This window comes from Protopterus annectens, chromosome 2.part1 (genome assembly GCF_019279795.1).
Source record: "Protopterus annectens isolate FY-2018-M chromosome 2.part1, PAN1.0, whole genome shotgun sequence".
NCBI lineage: Eukaryota > Metazoa > Chordata > Ceratodontiformes > Protopteridae > Protopterus > Protopterus annectens.
The window spans coordinates 590834772-590848313 of record NC_056729.1 but is presented as its reverse complement, the minus strand read 5'-3'; the positions used below and the strand labels follow the sequence as shown (position 1 = coordinate 590848313).

At 45.2% G+C, this 13542-nt stretch overlaps 1 protein-coding gene across 1 annotated transcript in view; it reads right to left on the bottom strand.

Moving 5' to 3' along the window:
- Positions 1–13542, bottom strand: part of LOC122794162 (PR domain zinc finger protein 2-like) — a 472904-nt gene that overhangs the window by 27176 nt on the left and 432186 nt on the right. The gene's annotated exons all lie outside the window — the stretch shown is intronic.

Here is a 13542-nt window from a genome sequence, read left to right as displayed (position 1 = left end):
TCCAAAGACAAGCACAAGGCCTTCTATAGTTGTCAAGAATCTTAATGGCAATGCTCAGATTTGCTCTGAGCTACAACAGAATGGCATTAAATGTACTGATCCCAAGGATATTGCCAATATACTGGCAGATTGATTTAGTGCAAACTTCACCCCCCTCTCACCCCCTAAAGGGCCAATCTCAATACCAAATGACTGCCATATTCCGGTAATCACGGCCACACAGGTAGAAAATGCACACTCCAAAGCTAAGAATACAGCATCCATGGGACCAGACGGCATCCCGGGCTGTGTACTACATGAACTACAAAATGAACTGGCACCTCACCCAAGTGTCATGTTTAATCATAGCCTCACCTCAGGCTTCGTGCTCACTGAGTGGCACACAGCTACAGTTATCCCACTCCATAAGGGAGGATCCACCTTGGATCCTGAGAACTACTGTCCCATCAGTCTGACAAGCCTGATCTGCAAGGGCATGGAACGCATCATCATGGAACTTATAAACAAAGACATTGGCAACCTTCAAACACTGGACCCCACCCAGTTTGCGTTCATGAAGGGCCAATCTTGTCTCCTGAACCTGACTGACATCTTCGAATCAGTCTCCAGAGCTGTGGAAGAGGGTAAGACGGTCCACACAGACTATCTGGACCTTGCCAAGGCCTTCGACATCATCCCCCACTCTGGAATCATAGATAAACTTACTAAGCTGGGCATAAATCCCTACATCATCTGATGGGTTGCCAACTGGCTTACTGACAGAACCCAGACTGTAAAAGTAGATGACTCCAAATCCAGCTCTAGACAAGTGACAAGTGGAGTACCTCAGGGTTCAGACCTGGGACCGCTCTTGTTTGGCATCTACTTCTCTGAAGTACAGGCCAACACTAAGGGAATCTGGCTAACAAAGTTCGCAGATGACTGCAAATTGGGAGCCATTATTGAATCCACTGATGATGTGGATATTCTACAAAAGGGCCTTACAGAAACAGATGCTTGGGGCCAGAGCTATGGGCTGAAGCTTAATGCCAAGAAACAAGAAGTTATGTACTCACCATAACGTTCGATGTATGTGGTCCATCTCGCCTCACATTTCTTACTCACGGGTTCAGAGCAGACTATTGGCTCCAACTTGGCCAACTTTTTATTTTCTAGCAAGAAGTCTCTAATTGGCTGGGCTAAACAGGTATCCCATGTTGCACTGCTCCACAGCCCCAGTTCTAGTTTGCAGCAATCCACAGTCACACCTCATGCACAACCACAATCCAGGAAGGTAGAACACTATCCAGGGTAGTAAAGAAAAAACAACTAATATTGAAGGGTACTCAAGACCAATTATCACCTCCAGATCCTCCAGGAAGGGGGCAGGTGGGAGGGTACGCAAGAATGTGAGGCGAGATGGACCACATACATCGAACGTTATGGTGAGTACATAACTTCTTGATGTTATGTGGTCCAATCTTGCCTACATTCTTACTCACGGGACAGCATCCCCAGCACCTCTATCCTGGGAGGCTCAAAGGAAGATACTCCTGAGAACTGTGGAACCAAAGGAAGCCCAGCCCCTAGAAGCCACATCTAGTTTAGTTTGTAATGAGTAATAAAGGTGTGTGGAGAAGCCCACGTGGCCGCAGCACAAATATCATCCAAAGATAGTCTGGCATGGTAAGCCATCGAAGCGGAAACAGCCCTGGTAGAGTGAGCCTTGACGGGGAACAGTAGATTTATGCCTGCTGACGAATAGATAAAAGAAATACAATCTGAAATCCATCTGGAAATTGTAATCTTAGAAATAAGGAACCTGCTCTACTTTCTGAAAAAGACAGTTGGTCAGACTTCCATAGTTGTTTTGTCCTGTGTAAGTAGAATCGTAACTGTCTGTGTATGTCCAACTGATGAAATTTAAACTCTGCCTTATTGGAAAATTGAGGAAAGAAAACTGGCAACTCAATAGACTGATTGAGATTAACAGTAGAAGTAACTTTAGGAAGGAAGGACGGATTAGGTCTCAAGGAAACCCTGTCCTTATGAAAGATTAAATATGGGGATTTGATGGACAGAGCTTGAATCTCCGAGACCCGTCTGGCTGATGTAATGGCTATTAAGAAGGCAGTCTTCCAAGACAGAAACTTTAATTCACAGGTGGCAGCCGGTTCGAAAGGTGGGGAAGTCAGGGCTTTCAAAACAAAGTTTAGATCCCATGGCATAATAGGTTCTGACACAGGAGGCCGGAGTAACAAGGTGCCCTTCAAAAAGGCCTTACAGAGTTTATGGGCCATAAGAGAGGGCTCATAAGAGGTATGAAAATTGGAAATCGCAGCCAGCTGGACCTTAATGATAGCAGGAACAGAACCCTGCCAAAAGAGCATGGATAAAAAATCCAAAACAGCAAGAATTGGGGTTGTGTAAGGGTCCAGTCCCTTGGCCTGAGCCCAAATAGAAAATCTTTTCCACTTGCTGGAATAAATCTTCCTGGTGGAAGACTTATGAGAAGAGGATAAAATGTGCACTACCTCAGGTGAAAAACAATGACGTCTGACTAACTATGGAAGTGGAGTAGCCAGGCTGTCAACCTGAGGGTCCGCAGGGAGGGATGGAACTGTCCAGACATGTGTCAGTAGGTCTGATACTGGGTCCAGAATCCAAGGACTGTTCACTGCGTATTGATGAAGAAAGGAGAACCAGACTTGGAGAGGCCAGTGTGGGGCAATTAGAATCATCTTGCTTCCCGAGGATATGGCTTTCTGAATCAATCTTGGTAACAGAGGAAATGGAGGGAAAGCATATAGCAGACCGGGGGGGCAATCGTGGACTAGAGCATCCCTGGGTGACTCCCCCTGTGGGGGGATCACTGTGAAGTAGTTGCTGCACTTGGCATTGAGGGGATTGGCAAAAAGATCGCAGCAAGGCTGACCCCCACATGCTGAAAATCTGTTCCGCAACCCGGTGGTTCAGGGACCACTCATAAGGCATAAGAATAGCTCTGCTCAGCCTGTCTGTTATCACATTAGCCTTCCCTGGAATGTGCGTTGCCACTAGAAACCGTTGGGAAGACACTGCCCACTGCCACAATCGCATGGCCTCTCTGCACAGGGGATAAGATCTGGTTCCCCCTTGCTTGTTCAGGTACCACACAACGGATATGTTGTCCAAGTGAATTGCAAACGTTCCCAGAGGAAGAGAGCTCTGAAGTGCTCGCAACGCCAGTAACACCACTCTCATCTCTAAAACATTGATGTGCAGATGTACCTAGTGATCTTGCCATGTGCCTTGGACCGTCCTGCCAAGATAATGCCCCCCCTCCCCAATCTGGGAGGCGTCCATGGTCACCGTGGCAACAGGTGACATAGGAACAAACTTTTGCCTCGTCCAGAATAGCAGAGCATAGCCACCAATGGAGGTCTTGTTTGCACCGATCCGTGAGTAGGATCAAGTGGGAAAGGGGAAATTCCTGAAAGGACCATTGGGCAAAGAGGAGCCACTGCAGAGGCCTCATGTGTAATCTGGCTAGAGGCACTAACATGATGGTGGCTGCCATGGAACCCAGGAGCTGGAGAACCCATCTGGCCTGAACTTTCTTGAGGGGTAACAATGCGTGAACCTGACTCTGCAACACTCCTATCCTTTCTTGGGGCAGGAACGCCCGCATTCGAATGGTGTCTAGCTCTGTGCCTATAAATGTGATATGCTGTGAGGGCAGCAAGGCAGACTTTCCCCAGTTCAAGTTAATTCCTAGTCATTGACGGAGAGTAATGGTAGCTTCCCTGGCTCGAATGAGAAGATGCCTGGTGGGGGCGGTGAGGAGCCAGTCGTCCAGGTATGGAAACACTTGGAATCCTTGACGTCTCAGGTGAGCCGTCACCACCGCCAAACACTTGGTGAACACCCTGGGGGCTGTGGTGAGACCAAAGGGCAGGGCACGAAACTGGAAATGACTGGCTCCCAGCCAGAAGCGTAAGTGACTCCTGGATGCCCTGTCCATTTTGATGTGGTAGTAAGCATCCTTGAGGTTGATGGAGCACATCCATACTTCTTTTCCCAGCAACGGAAAAATGGACTGGAGGGTGACCATTCGGAAATTGGACTTCAGAATGTAGTGATTCAGTCGGCTGAGATCCAGAATGGGTCTCAGGTCCCCTGTTCTTTTTGGCACCAAAAAGAGTCTTGAGTAAGTCCCTATTCCGATTTGGTCTAAGGGGACAGGTTGGATGATTCTTTTTCCAGCAGCTTGGAGATTTCTAGTGCTGCTTGATCCCTTTGACTGGTGGAACGTCTGGGATTCTCTTGACTGGAGGGGGCTCTGATAAAAAGGGGATGGTATAACCTCCGGTAACTATTTGAAGCACCCATCGATCCTGGGTGATGCTTCCCCAGGCTTCCGGGTACAACGAAATGTGGCCCCCGACTGGCTACGGAATAGCACAGTCGGGCAACACATCAGGAACGATGGTAGAAAGACCCGCAAAAGGAATCATGGTCTCCCGAGTTGCGGGGGCCTCCTCTGCCCCTGGGACGACATCTTCCAGAATAGCCTCCCCCTCCTCTGCCTCTGGAGGGGGACTCACCTTGAGCTGCAGGGAAAGACTTCTGTGATTTTTTGAACCACATCTTCCCTCCTCTCTGAGCCTTGGGGTAAGGCCTAGAAGGGAGGGTAAAACGGACCCCTACGGCAGATAGGGTCTTTCCCTCTTGCTCGTATCTGATGAGGGTGTCTTTCACTTTGGTCCCGAAGAGTGAGGACCCATCAAAGGGGGCATCAGTGAAGGAAGACTTGAAGGCCTCCGCGAAGTGACACAGGCACATCCAGGCTTGCCTCCTGAGGGATACTCCTGAACTAGCTGCCCTACTCGCTCCTTCGGCTGTGTAAGACATGAGCCTCATGGACGAGTTGACAATTGAACCAAGGGTAGACAACTGGGCGTTAACAGTCTGCGCTAATGCCTCAGGTATGTTACCCATTAGAGTATCTCCTAACTCCTTAAGGAAATCTCTCTGGAGCAGAGTAAAATGACAAAGGTAATTCAGCGACCGTAGGGTAAAGGTCACTGATGAAAGGGTATGCTTTCTGTACTGGTCCATACTCCTGGACTCCTTGTTAGGAGGATGGATGGAGGAAGAAGACTCTGCTATTTCCTGGTGAGTGGCCACTGCCACCACCATGGCATCTACAGAAACCTCTTTGGACAGGAACTCCTTCCCTGGGGGAGATGAAAGAAACTTATTAGGTCATCTGGGTACTGGTTCCACCAAATCAGGATTCTCCCACGCCCTTCGACAAATTAAATCCAAGAGCATGTCGAAGGGTGGAGACACCCAGGAGGTGGAGGGTTGAGCACCAAAAGCCTTGAGGAATACAGACTCCTCCTCAGAGGGGGGTCTTGGATGGCCAGTCGCCTCCCTGCCTCAAAATCTCCAGGATGTCGGAGAAAGAGATGTCATCGGAGGATGACTTGGGGGACCTGTCTGACTCCATGAGGTCGGTATCAGAAGTGAGAGACTCGTCCTGGGAGTCTATGTGCTTCCTCTTGCACAACTTCTTTCTTGGGGCCTCCTCAGGCACAGACTCCGAGGGACCCTCAGAAAGTTGGGGACCGCTCATGGGGGTATCCCCAGACCTTTGGGCTCCGCCATCTACTGATAGGGGGACATCAGAGGCTCTAGCCAGGTAGAAGGGGACAGAATGACCGATCCGGGTGATGTAACTGAAGATCTGGCCAGTGCGCTCCTCATGGCCTCGAAGGCGGGTCCCCCCGAATCAGAGGACCGACCGGCCTCCGAGGCCACGACCGGAGTCGGGGTTCCCTGAGCCGATGCGCAGAGAGGGAGGCTTGGAACCGACAGGAGTCCCGAAGTATCCCCCTCGGCCCCGACAGAGGAAACCAGAGTTCCGAAACCAGAGGACGGAGCCAACATAGTTGGAGCCGACGTCGGCACTGATAAAGCCTTGAGGGGCATCGGAGCCGGCACAAGAACATCACTTAGAGCGGAGCACTCCAGCTCCGAAGACAAGGAAGTGCTCGGAGGAGGAACCATCGGTACAAGCATCGGGACAGGCTCCGGAGCTGACTGGGTCGGAGCCGAAAATAATTTTGCCAACACCAGCGACTGCAGGAGCTTCTGAACCACCCTATCCACATCCAAATCAGACAGCCTGGAGGATTTGGAGGAAAGCAATGGAGATTGAGATCTCCGGTCTGGAGACCCATGCCTAACACTAGGCGACTGGCTCCGAATGGGTTCCAATAGAATTGGAGCAGAGGTCGATTCCAGCACAACAGCTACCTCCTGCGGCCCCGAGGACAGAGGAGCTGAGGGGGTAGCATCCAGTTTAGAAGTCTTCTCCGGAGGCTCCATGAAGACAGACGGAGCCAGAGAGCTCTTCTTCGCCTTAGAAGCCTTAGACTGAGTACTCGAGGAAGAGTCTAAAGACTCTTCAAAAGAAGGTTTTAGGAGACCCTTCAGTATAAGTTTGTTTTTCCTTTCCTGTAGCACCCTCGGACTGAAGGCGTGATAAAAACTACAGGACTCTTGTAAATGAATTGCCCCTAGGCAGTATACACAAACGGAATGTCCATCAGTAATGGACATCTTGTAGTTACATTTGGAACATTTCTTAAAACCCGAAGGTTTATGTTCCTTTTGATCCTTAGACATCTTAACAGAGATTGGTACACCAAAAACAACACACAAGCCACAGAAACCTGGAAAAACGGCAAGGCGGGAAACTACTGTCACAACAAACAGCCAAAGAATCTCTAATTCAAACGGTTCTTTGGGAGTCTACACACACTCTAAAACAAGGGAAAAAAACTACTCTCTACACAGAAAAATAATCAGAAATAAACTTTACACAAAATAAGGAGGACTAGGTCCTCTAATTTAAACGGGCCTAGCCCGCCGGAACAGAAGGGATACCCAAAAACACTCTCACAACAAATTCAGAACAACGAACAAGGAAAAATAGCTATTAAAATAGCTTTTGTTTGAAAAACCACAATTTTCTGAGAGAAAAAAGTTTTAAAGGTACTTAGCCACAGCCAAGTGAGACCACGTCCTAGCTACACGAGTGGCAAACGAGATCTGGGGCTATGGAGCAGTGCAACATGGGATACCTGTTTAGCCCAGCCAATTGGAGACTTCGTGCTAGAAAATAAAAAGTTGGCAGAGTCGGAGCCCGTGAGTAAGAATGTAGGCGAGATTGGACCACATAACATTGTACAGTTATCCCCTTTGGGAAAAATCATGTACCTATGAATTACCACATAGGTGGCAGTACACTAAACACTGAAAGTGTGATGAGAGACTTAGGGACACAGGTGGACCAGTGGTCTCACCTTCAATAACCACATCACCACAACAGTCAGGAGATCCTTCCATGTGGCACACCTCATCACTAAGGGCTTTACATCCAGAAAAAAGGAGGTCATTGTCCCACTGTACTCATCCCTCATTAGACCCATTATAGAGTACAACGTCCAGTTTGGTATGTACCTCACAAGACATCTGCAACAGCTGGAAAGGCCTCAGAAATACCTCACTAAAAGAATCACAGGCCTAAAGCAGATGCCCTATGCTGACCATCTAAAAAACTCCAGCTATACTCTGTGGCATATTGTCTATTCAGACGCAATCTCTGCTTAACATACAGGGCCATGTCAAACCCTGAGCTGTTGGACATGCTTCACTTAAAGAAATCCCAATCCCTCAGAGCCACATGCTCCAGGGATCTAAACCTCGTCATCACAATGGACAAAACATGCTGGAAAGATAGGTTCCTGACCCAGAGACTCCCCATACTCTTAAATAGACTGCCCATACATGTGAAGCAGAGCACCTCCTTGGCCCTCTTCAAAAGGAACCTTGACAATTGGATGGGAGATAGGAAATTCACCCCAGGATCACGTCAGTCACTCTGCTAAACAGGGGTCCAGGGAAGCAAATATTGTGGGAAGAAATATCCAGGGAATTGTTACGGCTAGGCTTGTATAGGCGCTAGAGCCGATTGCCTAATACCAACATATGAACCTATGAACTGTAATATCTTCCCCAGGAGAATCTGCTCCATTTGACTCTTCCTCTGGAAAAGCATACGCCAGAGAAGAAGCAATTTGGGAGGAGTAAGTGAGGGAAAAATCCTCTTCCTCAGATGAGATATAAGGCAACACTTTACTCTTTAGAGTGGAGACTGTAGGGGCCAGGGCAGGAGCAGAGGCCTGGTGTAAGGCAAAGAAGGAACTAAGTAGGCCGTGGGAAAAGGACTGCCAGTCAGGGGTTTGGTCTGCCGGTATGGTTGGCTGACAAAGAGCAGTAGGTTTTGTTTTCTGTTTCTTCTTTTTGGGAGCGTCTGACACAGAAGTGTCTGAAATTCAATGAAAGGAGGGCCAGACATCGGACAACATTCTACATCATCTGAAAAAACATCTTCCCGAACAACGATTTGGGAAACTCCACACAGGCCTTTGGAGATAGTCCTTGGTTCCCCCCAGAGCCCAGGTTGGATGCCTGTGACTCCCTCTAGGACATGCTGGCAGCCTCCTTAACTGCTTCTCCCCAGCTACTCATCAGTGGAAGGTCCGCAGATTCTGACTCGGACTCCGGGCCTTCACCAGCCTCGACAGTTATGGTCAAAATAGCGGGAACAGTCGTAGGATCAGGCCGAGACATTTTGGCCTTTTTTGTGGGCAGCTCCTCTGACGTTCCCGACATTGGGTCAATGTCTTTCGCTAAGCGTTTCAAATGCTGTTTCTCTAGATAGAGTTTTAGAGTGGCCAGATTGCTCCTAAGAATTTTAGGTACAAATGCCTAACACATCTCACTAGTGGTGCGGTCGTGGTCTTAGCCTAGACAGAATAGGCAGAGCTCAGGTGAATCTATGTGGAATCTGCCTTCCACACTGACACTTGTCCTTTCTACCTGACATTAAACCACAACACAGTAGCAAGAAAGTAACAAAACCCCCTATGGGATACTTATCTGAATGCAGACAACCATTAAGTCACTATTCAAAGTGAGCAATGACCAGAGCTGGCGGTCACACAGGTGGCAGAAAAGTTCTGAGGTAGGTGTGTACTGACTTCTGCTTTATACCAGGTGTCCATTTATGGCCGATGTTTGCTGAGTGATTCGGGGTGTCGCACGTACCTATGCAGTAGCATTTATCTTTAGCAGAATGGCTGAATGTACGAGTCAACCAGAGGCAGACTTCTCCCATGTTATGGACACAGCAGCATATGAATAGAAGGACATTTAGAATGACAGGGAGACAAATCAGCATTAATTCACACCCAATCGTTACTCCTCTCAAACAGAAGGAAAAGGATGAGCAAACTAAACAGCAAGTTATATTCATGCTTTTTAGAGGTGTAGAGGGCAAGGCCAGCGTGTGAATGGACAGCAGACATCAAATGCAGAATTTCAAATTATGTATAATTTATTGACATTTGTTTACTGGGAAAGGCTGCCTGGATAATCTTATCTGTTTTCAGTAGATGAAAGCTCCTCAAATATAAGCACAGAAGATATATATACATAGGTGAAAACTGACATCAAAGGCCGGTATTATACCTATGGCTGATATCCTACTAAATGCTTTCATATTCCATATTCAATCATCTTGTAGAAAAAGTTAAAACAGGTTTGTGAAACATAACTATGGGACAGGACAGGTCATGGACCTCAATACACCCACTAAAGCTTATGGCTAGATCAGCTCAAACAACACTGTTAAAGAGCAGACTCAGTAAAATCAGTCAATCCAGCAGACATACAAATGTCACTGTATAGCCTAGTCTTTACTTGCTGAGGGGATATTGTCTGGTTTGTTAGTTTTACTCCCAGAAGAGGGTGGCAAGGAGGTGTCATCTGAGGCAATAACAGGCAAGGACAAAGGTAACAACATTTTATTATACATCATAAACAAATCAGCAGGAGAGGAAGAGGAGATACAGGAGCTGTGGATTTACAGATGGAGACAGACTTAGCTCAGATCAGGACTCTGGGTTCCTTACTTCCACCTTTTGTGATCTTCCTCAGAATTCTTGGACAACTCCCCTGTCTGTTAGTTGTTTTGGACTTCTTCCTTCACTGCAAGACATTGTGTAGAGATGAAGGCCTTGTGCTTATCTTTGCCATGGTGTCAAGTTATGGAGCAGAAATGCTGCCAGTGGTAACATCTGCTGAAGTCATAATTCAAACTCAAGCAAAAAGGCTGAAAGTTGCACTGTCTTTGACTTATGAAATGAGGATTACATTATATGCTGTGGAGCTTATTCTTCTTTGGCACTGGACAAGGAATATCTGCATCAGTGCATATTCAGCTCTCTACTCTCCTGTCAAGATAAGGAGACTAGGGGTGAGCATGCCAACACACCTCAGGAGATGCTACGTATTGACCTACAGAGCATGGAGCCATAAAAGAAGAATATCTATATGAGCGAGTACTGTAAAGAAAGAATATCTATATAAGAGAGTACTGTAAAGAAGAATCCAAGTGTTCCTTCCGGTTCGGAGTGCCCCTCAAAGTTAGACAAAACAGTATCACACTTCAGCTGCATTATTCACACTCCATGACTCCAACTGAAAAACAGGAATGTTACAAAAATGTAGAAACAACTGTAAAGTACTGTGCAGAGTAAGGAAAATGGTTACTGGCAAAGGCAACTTGTATCCTGCAAAAGAACTTGTTCTACAGATGGACAGTTTGTAATGAGTTCCTCTGCAGGAATCAAAGAATTGGCTAAGAGTACCTCATAAGAATGACACAGATGCTTAATTTACAATATTTCAAGTCCAGCAACAAAAACAAAGCTGTATAATGGTACACCTGCTGCCTTTTTTTATCTTATTCTAGGTTTACAAAAGAACTCACTTTCAGCTATAAAATATAATTTTACAAGACCTTTATTAACTGTGGGTGGTGCAGGTAGCTGGACAACCCACTTACATTACTATTCTAAGGTGATGTCTTGGGGAATGGTAAAAATATTATATTTGTTAATGAGAGCAGAGCAGTTATTGGTCACATGAATTTTTTCAGACTCATCTAGGGTGCAGTGTCTGGTTAGGTGGCTCACAGTGACAGGACAGGCAAATTGATGCTATGGGAATCAAACCCGGGACTGTAGGAAGCTACTCTAGTAGTCTAAATGTTATTTTCTAATTGCCTAAGTGTGTAATTAAAAAAATAATACAAGGAAAATGACAACATATAAATCAAAAGCATACTTATCAACACTGTCAAAAATACTGGCAGAGCTTAATCAGTTGATGGGTTACTTGGAACATAATAATTTGATATCTTTCAACATGGCTTTCATAAGCAACATTTTGTGCAAACAGCAAATCTTGCTTAACTGGATTTGCCACTGCTGTTAATGCCTCAGAGGCAGGGTTAACTCTATTATAGACTTGCTCAAAGCATATGACTTGGTGCCTCATGAGGACACCCTTTTAGCCCTGCAGAATCTGGCAGCTGAAGATGGATGCCACTGAATAGCACTTTTCTTACCTAAGTAGTACAAGCTGTACTAAAATAGGTACTTGCTAGTCTTCATTTTTCCCCTAGTAAGAGAAGTGCTGCAATGCTGTATGATAGGCTCCTTAGGCTTTCATAATGGTAATGAATATCAAGGACTGAGAGCTGTCTAAGCACCAGGATATTAGTTTAATAGCATTAAGCTAAACAATGACATTTTTTAAAAAAGAATCAGGAGAAATGTGACAGGCTGAAAGCTTAAGTAAAGCATACCAAAAGCTGTACTAAGTTTTGTTAGATATGATTTCTTAACATGAAAGACAGTAAAAACTTCCAGTATATCTTGCAGCACATAACATTGTACTAGAGCTGCTAAAAATGAATAAGGCTTCTCAGAGGTGCACAACCCTGTACTCCATAAAGCTTACTGCTCCATGAATTATTATTTCATCTCAAGAAAATGCATTACCTTATTCTGACCCCTTAACACACCTCGGAAATAAGTGACTATGGAAACAAAGACTCTCACATTCAAACTGAGAAAAAACATGAAATGCTGACCAAGATTACTTTAAGCAGAGAGAGAGAGATTGTTACTTAATGGGGTTTTCTGTACAGCATTCTTGTACAGAGCTCATACTGGAAGTTCCAGTGCCTGTGAAACTGTGCAATTGCTTCTTGTAGTTGCACATCAGAGGAAGACAGAAATTAAATAAATGTTTAGCAGCTTATTATTGGTTGATAAACTTCTATATGCCATCTGTCTGTTAAAACGCTTTTAACTATTAATCCTCTTTACATAGATGTACTGATGTTTGCACATTTGACTTTAAACATGCATGGCTTAATTTTATCTCAATTAAAGCATTTCATTATTCCATTTCAAAAGCTTGTGGCCAGTGGTTACAAATTCACTTTAAGACAACTATTTTGAAATAAGAATTCAACTACTGGCTACTGTTATCATACTAATGGGTAGCTGCTTTTACAATCTGATGGCTACTAATGGGTAGCTGCTTTTAAAATTTGATGGCAATGGTGATTTTGATGTGTTACAGTGGCCTGGCTGGATGCAGCATTAATGAAAAGACAGGGAGGGGGATTGGCACTGGAGAGAGATATTACTAACCCTTCCTGGAAATGTCTGTGCGTGTGTTTGGGGAAGCATGTTTTCGGTTACTGTTGGTAAGACATAAATGGAAAGTACCATGCTGGCAGCAAGGTGGGTGGGATCTTGGGAAGCCAGTGATTACAAGTTTGTTCTGTAGCTGGTCAATATAAAGCTTATTTGAGCATGGTAGTATTGGCTAGTACCCAAGGCAGCAGTGCACATTTGCAGTATGCTTTTAAGGCCAACCACCCCTTGCACACTACTAGGTGGCACAGCTCCTGTCCCTCACATAGACTGTTCTAGTGGTGCAGATTTAAACGCCATATCATGACACTAGTGATACTTGTACTATTCTCTATTGAACACAAAAATGTTTGACAGCTAAACGTATTAAAAGTGTGTTTTCTTTTTAAATTATAATAGTCCAGCAGATCTTCCATGAAAGTGAACATTTCCAAAACAAGCCAACGTCCTTTTTTCATGAATACTCAAATTACCATGCTGCAGCTGCTAAGAGCAACTTGGTTACAGACTGGAATATATTTATTTGAGTTTAGAATGTAGTCTGCTTTTGGGGGACCATGAACACATTAACCGGTTCAGTTTTAGTAAGCCCACAAAGTTATACTCTATTAAAAAATGTTTAATTAATATATCAAGACATAACATTAAGCAATGCTCTACAGCTCTTTTTAATGGACTCCCATTTCTGCTTGCAGTAAGCAAACTTATAAACAAATATGAACACACTATACTAATACACAAGACAAAATGGTTCCATAATGTCAATCAGTGTAATTTATACTGTGAATAAAAATATATGTGAAAGAAACAGCTAAGTCAAACTATATTTGTTCTATAGATATTATTCCTGTCTCTATATTATTGGACTAATCCATCAAGAGCAATAGAAGACCTATTTCAACCATGAAGCAGGATTGAGACTAACACGGTGCAC